At 38.3% G+C, this 13,822-nt stretch overlaps 1 pseudogene; it reads left to right on the forward strand.

Moving 5' to 3' along the window:
• Positions 1-13,822, forward strand: part of LOC149542850 (putative 12-oxophytodienoate reductase 10) — a 90,605-nt pseudogene that overhangs the window by 4,322 nt on the left and 72,461 nt on the right.

Below are 13,822 nucleotides of genomic sequence, written 5' to 3' on the forward strand. Positions count from 1 at the left end.
AACTAGATCTTTGTAAGGTAGTAACTTGTCATCCTTGGTTTGATATTCATTCAAAGCTTGTTTGATGATAAGCTGAGAATCACCATAGACCTGAAGGTCTATGATATTCCATTCAATGGCAATTTTTAGTCCAACAACAAGGGCCTCATACTCTACAATGTTATTGGTACATGAAAATTGTAGCTTGAAAGACTTAGGGATATAATCACCTTGAGGTGTAACCAAAAGTATGCCCACACCGGAGCCATGAGATGTATAGGAGCCATCAAAATATAGCTTCTAGAGTGATTGTTTTTCTATCAAACAAAGATATTCATCTAAATTCTATGATGAGTGGGTGATCTACAACTAAGGGTGCATCAGCCAAGTGATCTGCAATAGCCTGGCCCTTGATGGCCTTTCTGTCAACATATTGAATGTCAAACTCACTGAGAAGCATAACCCATTTTTCTAGGTTTCTGATGAGTACTGTATGAGAGAGTATATATTTCAATGGATCAATCTTTGATATTAGTCATATAGTATGATTCAACATGTAGTAATGTAGCTTCTGGGTGGCAAACACCACTGCTAAGCATGCCTTCTCCATTGGCATGTAGTTGAGCTCATAGCCCACTAATGTTTGGCTGATGTAATAAATAGCTCGTTCCTTTCCTACATCATCAAGTTGTGCTAGCAAAGCACCTAATGCTATAGGAGTAGCTATGATGTAAAATATGAGGGGGCACCCTACAATTGGAGAAACCAAAATAGGTGGATTAGCTAAGTATTGCTTGATGAGCTCAAAATTGCGCTGGCAAGCTAGGTCCCATTTGAAATTTTGATCTTTTTTAAGAAAGTGAGTGAAAGGTTGACACTTATTAGCAAGCTGAGAAATGAACCATCGAACTGATTGAATTTTTCCTTGCAAAGAATGAAGGTGCCTAAGTGTCTTAGGATGAGCCATATCCATGATGGCTTTGACCTTCTTAGGGTCAATGTCAATATCGCACTGTGACACAATGAAGCCTAGGAGCTTCCTTGAAGTAACACCAAAGACACACTTATTTGGATTCAACATGAGATGATATTCTACCAGTCGGTTGAACACTTCCTCGAGGTGAGATAAGTGATCCAAAGCATTGAGAGGTTTGACTAGAATATCTTCCACATAATCCTCAAGTATCTTATGGATTAGGTCATAGAAGATGATCGTCATTGCACACTGATAGGTTGCCCCAACCTTCTTTAACCCAAATGGCATCATATTGTAGTAGAATGCACCCCAAGGTGTAGTAAATGATGTCTTATGCTGATCTTCTTCTGCTATACAAATTTTATTATATCCATCCCAAATAGTTAGCTATATGAGAAATAGAGAGGTTCAAACTACCCGTACGAGAAAGGAGAGGTTCAAAGAGAGGGAAAAACAAGAGAGGGAAATTTCCCTAAGATAGGGTGGTTTGAGATACTACCCCACCCCCCCCATGCACGAGAATGAAGATAGAAGTTGAAAAGGGTGGCACGAGGCTACCTATCATGTTAAGTAAATAGGAGATCAGATTGGATTGGATGAATTGGATTCTACACATGATACTATAGATTGATAATTGGTTGTATCATTAAAGAGCTCATGACCTATGGTGAGATCCACAATCATGTCGATATTTGGTAGGGGAAAGTCATCCTTTGGACAAGCTTTATTAAGATCCCTGAAATTGGTACAAATTCTAATATCACCAAAGGGTTTGGTAATAGGTACCATATTAGAAATCCATTCAAAATAATCTATTGGTTGAATGATTTTTTCCTCTAGCAACTTTTCTAGCTCTGCTTTGACTAATAAAGCCACTTTAGGGTGCATTTTTCAAAGTTTTTGCTTGATGGGCTTGGCCCCTGGATCCACTGCTAGATGGTGTACAACTAGTTTGGGGTCCAACCCTAGCATATCCTAATATGACCATGCAAAGTGGCCTATATTTTCATGGAGAACTTCAAGAAGAAGATCTGTTTGTTCAAGTGGTAGAGAGGCTGCGATGTATGTGATATGTTGTATCTCTGTTAGACTGATGTTTAGAGGCCGAGTTTCTTCTGTCAAAACTAAAGATATAGGAGGTCGATGCTCTTGTGGGGGGACGATGAAATCTCCATCCTCAGGTGCCTCTAAGAGGTTTTGACTGTTGGATACATCCTTTATTTTTGTTTCATTTTTTGAGTCACCTAATGGCACTCCAGAGGAGTTTTCACCATGGAATGTTTTTCTTTTATCTTGTATCTTTTTTATTTCTTTTAGCCTTTCAATTTTGCGACTAGAGATTTCCTCCTCCCTAAAGTAACCCACAGGATCCAGCTTGTAGACATACATTGATGGTGGAGGTGGCTATTTATGTGGCATTTCTGCCCCCATGAATTTAAAGAGTGTGTGCTTGATAGAGAACTCGTCAACATGAAAGATGCTTGGTTGGTCCCAATCTATGAGTTTAGGGTGAGCGAGGGGGAGGTTTATGAGATTTGAGGATAACTGGTAGAACATAGAGGATCCAAAGATTATTTTGTCAAGGAAAATATTGTCATAAGCTTTCTTTTCAACTTCCTCAAGGATGTCTTCAACCTCAACGAGAGTGTTTTGGATGTTCATAAAGACGTGGCCTTCCATTGTATTGCCCCCAGTTGCGGGGAATCCATAGCCAAGCCTTTGGTTTTTTTCCCTTGGTGTGCTTCTATAGGTTGTCTCATACCTAATTCCTGGCAGCCTAAACCACCTCCTTGATAATCCCATTGCTCCATGGCCAAGTGATGTGACCAAGGATATTTCTATTTAAAGTGATCAAGAAGTGCTTCACTTTTAGGAGGTGGTTCTTTGTATAACCGTGTGTTAATGTCTGGTGTGTTTTCTTCTCCATCAAGGATACCTTTGGTGACAAAAGTGGTAGGACCCAACTGGTGAAGTAGAGAGGGGGTTTTTGGTATAGGCCCTTGATGTATTGGGCATCCTTGAGTATGTGGGTCAAGTTGTAGAGTGCCAATAGCAAAAGCATCTGTGAGACTATACTTGCCACAACCTTGGTAGTTGATCTTAACTGTACAAAGAGTGGAGGCTAAAATGGTGTCTGAATCATGGTAGGTGCTAGAGGAGCTGGCCATGGTGGTGCCAATTTCGATCCTAGGACAATGATTGGTGTATGAAGCTTCAATCATATTGCAATAAAAAAAGGGTTCAAGATCTATGTGGATGGTTATCACAGTGCCATTATGCAAAAATTTGACGCACTGATGATATGTGGATGGAATGGCCTTCATGGCATGAATACATGGATGATCGAGGAGGATGTTATATGGAAGATTAAGATTGACTACATGAAAAAGTATTTCTTGAGTGGCTAGGCCGACTCTGATAGGGAGCAAGATGGTTCCTTTAGTAGTATGCTCCAAATTGTCATATGCCTTGATGGTGATCACCTCATTGATGATATCTGCTTTAGTATATCCTATCTGCTTGATGAAATTTAGAGTACATAGGTTTAGAGCTGATCCATTATCTATCATGACACATTTAATTACAAAGTTAGAGACCATGATAGTGATGCAAAGTGGGAGGATGTGATCGAGTTCAACTACTGGGATATCAATATTTTTGAAAGATAAGGCACAAGAGGCTAAAAGATGGCTAACCAAGCTATGAAACTCAGTGGCATTTATGTCAGAGGGGACACAGGACTCACACAAAGTGCTGTCAAGGATCTCTTGATAAAGTGGGCTTGTCCATAAGAGATCCAAGATGGAGATCTGGGCCAGCATGTTTCCAAGGTCTTCCAAAATGTTATACTGTGGCCCTAGTGAAGGTGATTCTAATGGAGATGCTCGAGATGGAGGTGGTCGTGCTGATGGTGGTCTAATTTGTGTGGATATGGGTGGACCAGCTATATTGAGTCGCATCCGACGGGTAGCAACTACACATTGAGTGTTTGGGCCTTTGACATTGCTGACATTGACAAATGGTTCAACTTGGGATATGCAACCAATTAAGCTCCCATAGTCTAAGTATGCTGAGGTATAATTCTAAGACGTGTCTCGGTTGTCACCTTGTTTACTCAAAGCATTGTTAGGTTTGTTGACAGTAGGGTTTATAGGTGCCTTTCTCGGGTTCATGTTATGAGGAGGAAAAGCATTTTGATACATCATTAATCTTGCATTAGGTGAGGGTTGTGCCCCCACTATGACCTCTTTCTGGTCAATGAGGTCCTATACATAATCCTTAAGTTGCATGCATTTAAGGGTAGTGTGCCCTTTGACATGATGGAATTTGCAATATTCATTAGCTTTGTACCAGGATGCTCTAGAATGATTAGGTTCCAAGGGTTGCTTTTGTGGATATCAAACAAGGTTATCTTTGCCCAATTTTTCAAAGATTGTATCAAGAGGTTCCCCCAATGAGGTGTATGTTTGCGGTTGTCTCTGAACACAAGGTTTATTACTTGCTGACAATGTGATAGCATTAGTTTGATTATGAGGAATAGGTATTTGCTAATGAGTTTGCACGGGTGGCTAGTGATACATAGGAGGTTGCTGTTGATAAGTTTGTTGTTGGCAAAACATGGTGGGAACATTGATAGCCACCCCAACAATATGGACCTATCAAGTTTCAGTGGCACCATCTGTCACTATATTCTTGTTTTTGTTCCAATATCGAGTTTTGTCATTGCTTAAACCACAGTCTTGGGTGTTTTCTTTGTACAATCTGATTACACCATCCTTAATGAGGCCTTGCTTGCGGCCCATTCCTTTTTATTTGATGTCTTTTTATGTTTGCAAATAGTTCATAACCATATGATGAGCGAGGCTAGGGTGTGCATTGTTTATGAACATCTTGACAAGATGGCACTTAGGGATGGTGCAAGAGATCCTTGTTGTGAGGATCTTCCAGCATTGCAGGTACTCTATAAGAATTTCTCCCCCCTTTTGTTTGGTGTGGACAAGGTCCACTATAGATAATTCAGTCTAAACGAGATGGGTATATTGAGCAAAAAAGGCCTCAGAAATTTTTGCAAAATTTTTAATAGTACCTTGAGGTATACGACAGAACCATTCCAAGGCTAGTCCTACTAGGCTCTTGGGAAAGAGACGCATGAGGAACACATCATTATAAGCTACCTTTTCACAATGAATATATAATTCCTTAACATGTGTAACTAGATCACTTTTCCCCCTAAATTTGTCAAACTTGGGGATCTCAAAATGTTTAGGAAATGGAGTCAATGTGATAGTCCTATCAAATGGGTATGGGAAATCATTTTCAAATTTGAAAGGTTTGGTGTCTGTCCCATCCTTGAGGGCTTTGAGAGCATTTTTCATTTCTTCCCATTTAGATTTTATAGGTGGAGGAGTGGGTACCTCTGATCCAGGTGCCCCCGGTGTAGGATACATGCTAGAATATGAAATGTGATATGGAGAACTCTGATGACCATATGGTGCCTATGGAAAAATGGTTTGCATAGCTGGTGGAGTGGATGCAATGGTTTGTTGGAATGTGGGTTGTGCATACTATTGCATCTACTGAGGTTGGTGTGGTAGATGACTATAAGGGTGTCACCTTATGAGATAGTTCTATGTGGGTGCTTGGGCATACTGCTGGTGTGAAGATTATGGCTAGAATGGTAGTAATGTAGATAATGCTTGTGCTATGCTTTGGGAATACATACCATGCCCAATATATGTGGGTTGTGCACCTGCTTGAGAGTAGGATAGATTTGTAGTAGGTGCAAGTAGTTAATTTGCAGCAAAGTGTTTATTGTAGGGAACTGCAGTGGTATTGGATTCGGGCTATTGCTTAGAGGTGGCATGGAGAAATAGTTGGTGAGGGGTGGGAGTGAATAGCTATGCAAAGCAATGGATGATAGTGTCAGAGGTGCAAACATGACTACAGTGCTAGGGAGAAGACTAATGATAGGTGCCTGTGTCACAAAAATATTCTGAGGTCCCAAAGGAAAAGTGGCAAAAGAGCTTTGGCTAGTTACAAAGGGGTTGATAGTGATGTTTGGTGGGATGGAGGATGAGGTATTGGACCCTAATGGTGGTATTTGAGTAGCAAATGAACTAGATGTGATATGGGGTGGAAGCAAAAAGGTAGTGCTGCTAGATGCAAATGGAGGATTTGGTGGAGTGGAAAAGTGAGTGGTGGAAACAGATGCAAATGGTATACTCAAGGTTGGTTGAGATGTAGTATGCACTAATGGTTGAGTGGGAATGGGATGAGTGTTCTGTGGAATGGGAACCGACACCTGGGTTAAGGGGATATTTGGGTCTACTGGTTCTACCTGAGGTGGTTTCCATCCAAACAATGGGTGAGTAGGATCTATTATGTTGATAGGTGGTGGATGTCCAAATTCAAAGACACCAACATTGTCTCATAAGAAATTTGCCATGATGGTTTCCTTGTTGCGATCTATGATGGCATTTACAATAGTAGCATGACCAGGTTGGTTCATGAAAGCCTCAATATGTATGGATGATCTTGGTTCTTTTTGGATTTGAGGTGGTGGGTCTTATGGTGTCATGGATACTACAGAGTACAGCTGAGCTCAAGATGTGTTACCACTATGACTAGGATCCATGTCTTTTTTTTGTGTGTGCCTACCAAAATGTGTGGTGGGTGGCATGAAAGGATGCTTCTCCTAAAGATGCAAATGCAGCAAGGGATGATACTAAGGATGTCTAAAGGATATGGTGTTTGCATAAGAAGCTTGTGTTTTCTTAAAATATGAATGTGGGAAATGTGATAGTGTGCAAAAGGTGCAACCCCAACCTTTGGCTCAAGGTGATGTGGGACACCAATAACAACCTATTCCTAGCAAAGTGTTATTTTTCAAGGATACTCAAGATGATCAGAGATGTGATGCAAAAAATGTTTCTAAGTGAGTGAGGAAATAATGCTAAGATTTTAACAAATGCAGGTGGAGGATTCTTCTTCAACAACCTAAGATGAGAGGAGATGGTCTAACTTCAAATTCTTGAATGGGATAGTGTAATTCCTAGATGAGAGACTAAACCTATAACTGTGTAAGTGTATGCAGAAAAAGGAAGGACCTAATCAAAATGAGTAATAGTAGAGTTGTTGATAAGGCTCATATTAACACCATGTGAAAGGGTTAGGTTTTGGATTTTGTAGTCCCATTCAGTTTGTAATGCTACCTCAGCTCTGTCTTTCTCAATTTTATCCAATTTGGCAATCCTAGGGTTAGGGGTATGCTTCTTATGCTCTGATTTGATTTCCTTATAGGCTGGTATTTGAGGAAGCTTAGCCTTCTTAAACTTAGTCTTGGGATGGCTTGATATGAGATATTTATAAGGATTAAAATCACAACTATGGGGTTTTTGGAGGTAGTGACCATGCTAAGTGCCCTAAGCTAGGATTGACCAAGTTTGACATACATTCATTCAACAAGTAAAAGATCAAGCAATAGATAAGAACAACCAGATAGAAGTTTTAATCTCCAGAATGTGATGCTCATGCCAAGGAGTGTGTATATTTTTACAAATATTTCGAACAATCACTTCAAGCACATGAACATCCTAGATGGTTGGCTACAAAGCTAATAGTTGGTTTATCTAGGGAGTCCTCGATATAAACAAGGTACATGAGGCCCAAATCCATAGATGAAACCAAAAACTCTTTCACTTCTTAAGGGTATAAAGTTTCTTAAGGCTTAGCCTGAGTGACAAAATCTTGATCCCAAGAGAGGTGTCTTTGGATTCACCTCCCAATTTTTATACTCCATCGAAACGCTGGAGTTGAGGTCATCCCAAGGGGTGATAAAATCCCCAAGCAGGCCTCTTAAAACTAAAAACAAGGTTTTGGATCCTAGTCTTATGCACCCAAGATGGCCCACAAAGGTGACAAGGGGAGAGAAGATTCAGATGACCTTGGGCTAAAAAGCAAAGTTCTTTCACCAACTAACACTTAAGTTGTCTAGTCTAGACCTTGCAAACACACATGTTTAGGATGAAAATGTTCAATTCCAACTTGATATACATGAACAAAATAAAATGTGATCGAAGAATGAATACACAAAGAAGAGTTAGGGTCAACAAGAAAGTAAACCCACGCGCTTGGAGGTCCTCCGCGTCAAGTATCGATTGATTTCCTTTAAAGCATTCAAGAGTTGGTGTTTGTTCATTTTAAGGCCAAAACAAAGATGTGTCTAAAGCTCAATTTCAAGTGCACACTCAGAGGCCCTCCACATCAAGATTTGTTTAATTTTTATACCCAAATGAAGTGTTAGCAAGACTAATGTGCATTCAAAAAAATTTCTATCTTAGAAAAACCAATAAAAACTCAAATGAATAGAGTTTGATTCTTGTGGAGCACTTGACACCCTCTTAGGTGGACCCATCCCCATATATGGCACTGATATTGCAACCAATGGTTAGAATGATGGGTGATTAAAGAGGGTGAGTCCAACAATAAACTCACTCAAAGTGTCTTTATTTGTTTTTATAACTTAGAAAGTTTCTAAAATGTGGATTCTTTTTATGCCCCAAAAGATGAAATGTGTTTGCAAGATTGTTTTCAACATGCACCTAGAGGCCCTTCATGACAAGATGGTGTTCTTTTTAGCTTTGCATTCAAGAGTGAATTTGAGCAAACATACATTCCAATAAATTTATAAAAAAAAAATTGTTCATTTTAAGCCCAAATTGAGATGTGTGTTTTGTTTGTGATTATGCATACATGTTCATTTCGTAAGATTTAACCATGCAAGATAAACAAAAAGACAATGACAATGACCAAACTTTACAAGACAGACAACATTCTTGTAGAGAGAATGCAAGAAGTAGTGTTCTCACAAGTAGGTTCGTGATCCTGCTGGAGTTTTATTTCACGGGGATGCATTCCTGTAGGTTTACCCAGGCACAAGAATGTCAAGAAAAACTAGTTAAAAAAAAAATTAAAACCATGAGCCAAAAACCCAAGAGCTCTTTTTGATAGAGCGATCTCGTAGATTTATGGCCTTACAACATTCCTGTAAGTGAGAATGACGATCTCGTGTACAAATTTTTATTACAGTTCTGAAAAGTTTAAGATAGAAAAAGTTAGCATTCCTATAAGGAAAGAATGACGATCCTGCTATTCTGAGGCATGTTCCCACTGAAAGATTGGCTGGTGGGTTTTTGGTTGGGTTTATTGACATGTTAGTCGATTGGAATTGGTTTTCTAGCATTCCGGCTAGTCTTTCCATGTTCCTGGGGCTGCGGGTTTGTGATCTCGTTGGAATATGGTGCATTCTTGAGACTACAGGATCACATTCCTGGGGTCGCGAGGATGCAGAAATTTTTGTATTTTGATCGTTTGCTAGGTGAAAATCAAGAACAGGTTTGGGAGCGCATTCTTGAGGCCTTCAATGTGGCCTTGAAAGAAAAATCAAAAAGCAAAACAAAAAAAAGATATTGCCATTAATATTAGTCTTTTATAGTTAGCCAAAACATGAAAAAAAAGCATGTAAAACTAGCATTAATGAAGATCAAAATGAACCTTGCGAGGTCTCGTCGGGCATGCCAAAATGTGTATGTGAATTTAGTGATGTTAGGAAAATAATGAAATAAACAAAGCATTCACAAAACCAAACTAACAAAACATATAAAGAGAGAAAAAGTGAGGTCCTCAAATGAGAATATGAGCCATGGATAGGCTCTCTCAATGAGGATGATTACTTGATTTGTAGATGTGTCCTTTGATATGGATGTATGCTTAATTGCTTCAATGTTGGAGATGGATAATGGAAAATTGGTAGCCTTGTGAGCTCTCAATTTGGCATTATGAAGGTATGGTTGATGGCTTTGTTTCTCAAAATGGCATTATGGCTTTGCATGAAGGATTGTGTTTTTCAAACTAGCATGATAACTTTACTAAATGCATTGTTATTAAAATGGCTTGGGAGGGAATTCCTTAAATAGGAAAGGGGCTTGAGGGATCAAGGGCTAGGATGCAAGGATGGGAGAAAGCTTATGGAAGTTTTAGATTGAATGAGAGGAGAGCACATGGATTGTGCTTCCTTACAACCAATCAGGGAGTGACACATGTCACAGGGTCATTGGTTAGGGCAAGAGGGGTTGAGGGGTCAACAAAGGAGGCTCAAAGCTCATAAAGACCCTCATAATGGCTTGTAAGAGAAATGAATGGGCTTGTAAGAGTCATTCATGGCTCTGTAAGAGCTTTTATGGCTTGGTGGTTGGGATATTTTGAGGGGAGACTTTGGCTTGGTTTATGAAAGTCTTAAGCTTGCTTAGGAATGTGAAAATGATTAGGGGATGGGTTAGGCTTGGGTTAGGATTAGTTTAGGGATGTTAGAGATGTGTAAGTGGATGGTATTGATGAGGGTGGGTGAGTTAGTGGCCAAGCTTAGTTAGTATGGGTGGATGGCGTGGATTAGGCTAAATGGAGGATTTAGGATAGTTTAGGGGCTATTAGATTTGAGGATTTTATTTATTAAAGTGATTTTAATAAATTTGGGATTTGGAATTAGATAGGAGAATAGGATTTAATTGATAAATGATAGGTTATTTGATTTATCAATTAGGACTATAGATGATTAATTAAATTAATCAGCTAGGGGATGGCAAAGGATTAATTAAATAGGAATTTAATTAATGATGCCTTTAGAGATAGCTAAATAGGATTACCAAAGCGGTGTAATGAAATTTAGGTGTCTACAGTAACCATATAGAATTATGAATAAGTGTTGTCACTAATGACAAATAAAACTTAATGCCAACACATAGGCCATCAAAAAGATGAAATTTGGAACTCTCTAAAATTGGTCAAAGTTTGCACCAAATCAAAGGTCTCATCAAGAGCTTTTTAGCAACATTTGTTTCGTCAAAAATGGAGCCTGAACATAAAAGTTATGCTTGGTCAAAGTTGGTTGACCAAAATGGTTGATGATGTCATCATGGTGTCAGTCACCCAATCAAATGAAGACATGTGCTAGTGCATAGTCAACAAGTGATGTGGCAGTAAAAAATTAGTTTTGACACGTGTTGACTTCAAGGAGGGCCACATGGCACATGTCATGTTTAGCAAATTGGTTAATGGAAAAACCCAACAAAATGGTGGTCGGTGGGGTTTGAACCTACAACCACTAGCCCTCAAAATCCAACTGGTGACTGTTGCACTACCAATGGGTGGTTGAAAATATATTCAACAATATTCTATTTGAATAGTGAATTGCTGCTAAAGTTGGTAAGGGTGGTGGTTAGTGGAGTTTGAACCCCTGACTGACTGCCTACCAAAAGTAATGGCCATCACTGCTCTATGCACATGGTTAATGACCATAATGAGCAAGTTTCTATTTAACTTTTAAAACTACTTGCCACCTTTATTAATTGAGGGTATTTTTTTGTTATACTGTTAAATTTATACCCCAAAAAATTAGTAAAGGCCAAAATGATAAAATGGCTAAAGGGGTTATTCTAGAGCTATATTTGTTAAAAGGCCTATTTATGTATTTTTTTTTTGTTTTAGCCTATTTTAGGCTAATATTATGTGAAAAGGGGGGTAGGAGGCCTTTTTAAAGGCATTTAATTGATGAAAATTATTTAGATTATTCAATTTTTTGGAGGAACTAGAAGGACAAATAAGTGATGAACAAGAGAGCGAAAATTTTGGAGCTTAGTCTTGTACATAAGAGTAGAGTAATGTTGACATATTTGAAGGGATTGATATTATAACACATTGTAATTGACTTTGGAGTTAATCAAATTGGTCCACCAATTGGAGTAGGACCTAGAGACGTAGTCCTCATAGGGCAAACTCCGAGATCAAATTGTGTTGTGCCTTTTATCTCTCATTTCTCTTTCTGTTAGTTGTTTAGGTGTTGTTCTTTTCTTCATTTCAATTACATTAATTTTCTTCAATAAAAGCATAATACTAACTTTATATAATTGGATAAAATTCCTCTATAGCAATTCTAAATTCTTCTTCTCTATTATTTCAACAGTTTTTAAAATACATAGCCACACATTTACTTCTTGGATCAGGAAAGTATATCTGATTGTTGGGATTAAGTCATAAAACTTATAGATCCTAAATTAGATCAAGTTTGGTATCAGAGCCTATTTTATAGAGAAATTTCAAGTGGTGAATGTTAACTAGGTTGAAATTGAAACAAGGAGAAGGTGAACTTGTAGAGTTCTATCTAGATATTGGGAAAAGAAGAACTTTTTCATGAGTAATGGCATCTAATCAAAATCTTCTTGAGTTTGTTGAAGAAGCCTTCTAAAGAGCTTTTGTGGAATTGAAAGCTTTGGTGGACATTTTTCTTCAAGAGAGGCATGAACAACAATTGAGAAAGGAAAAATAGGCTACGAAGAAGGAAGAAGCTAAATCTTCATCAAAAGATGACCAAGGAAAAGTAGGAGGTGGTAGTGACCCTCTTGAACCACCACCCCCATCTTCTTCATCTTCTTCCTCTTCTTCTTCTTCTAAGTTGTTTACTTCTTCTAAAAAGAAACATTCTATGAAGACATCTTTGTTAAAGCTTGATGTGAAGTTTGACTTGTTTGTATATAGTGGCAAATCAGATGCAAAAAAATTAGATAACTAGATTAAGAAGATTGAAGTTTACTAAAGGGTGTACACTCAAAAGTGTCCCACTCTAGACCCTTCTATCCAAATGATTCCATGAGTTTGGAATGTTTGGATGCCGGCTTAGAGCTACCTATCCACGGAGTGCAAGAAGTTAGTATTCAAGCATGAAGGCTCTTAGCCAAGCCTTAGAAATGTACTTCTTGCTAGTAAACCATGCAACAGGAGGTTCTTTGAGACAAGAGCAAGAATCCCTCAAGAATGCAATGCAAGTATGGAAACTAAGCTAAGATGATAATGCAAAATGTAGCTATGCTAAGCATGAATGAGAGTATTACAAAACCAAATATTAAGCTATGTGAGATTATTGCAAGAATGAAAACTAAACTAACATGCAACTATGCTAAGAATGCCATATGATCCTATGTTAATATGATGGAATGAGAGAATGTAGACAAGGAGTGAGAAGTTCTCCACAAAGCTCCCAAGAAATCTGTTAGAAAACCTGCAGCATAACAATATTCAAAAGATGGATGGATTGAGGGAGAAAGCTCTCTCCCTTTTAAAGATGTATGGATGGTAGAGGTCAAGCTGAAGATGCTGGATGATCAACGGTGGAATTCAAAAAGAGGAGTGATCCATGTGCACACACAATTCAACCAATAGAATATAAGTTGACTTGTCATATAAGACAAAAGTCACAAAGCCTTTTCTTTTAATTGCAAAATAGAAAAAAGACTTTATGTGTGCACTTTAAGTGGGTTAGAAGAATGGGGTGTTTTATTTAATTAAAAGGGGACATGTTCTTTTAATCAAATAATGAATTTAGGATAGCATAGTCAAACTATAGGTTATTATCAAATTAATTGATTATTAGCAATTTGGTCTAAGTAAATGATTAAATTAATTTAGCCAAAATGTTGAAAAGGGGGCTAATAGTCTAGATGACCATTTTTAGGTGATTAAATTTTCCCCTCTTTGACTAATGTGTGATCAATCTGGGAACACATTATGTCAAAGAAAATAGAAAGCCAAGTAGGCGGTGATAGATATAGATATCTAATTTTGAAGAATGAAATGCAGAAATAGATAGCAAGTCCTGAATGCATAGCCTGATAGCGGTAGTATTGAACATTAGGAAGATGATGTTAGGATCCAAAAAGAATTCTAACATCTAGCAAAGTGAATAGATCGAGAGCAAGTGATAAGGTCAAGCAAATGCTCTTAAGAAATAGATAGCTGTAACAATAAGCAATAGAGTAT

The sequence above is a fragment of the Cupressus sempervirens genome, chromosome 8 (assembly GCF_028749045.1).
Source record: "Cupressus sempervirens isolate cs-2001-9-10 chromosome 8, ASM2874904v1, whole genome shotgun sequence".
In the NCBI taxonomy this organism is placed as follows: Eukaryota; Viridiplantae; Streptophyta; class Pinopsida; order Cupressales; family Cupressaceae; genus Cupressus; species Cupressus sempervirens.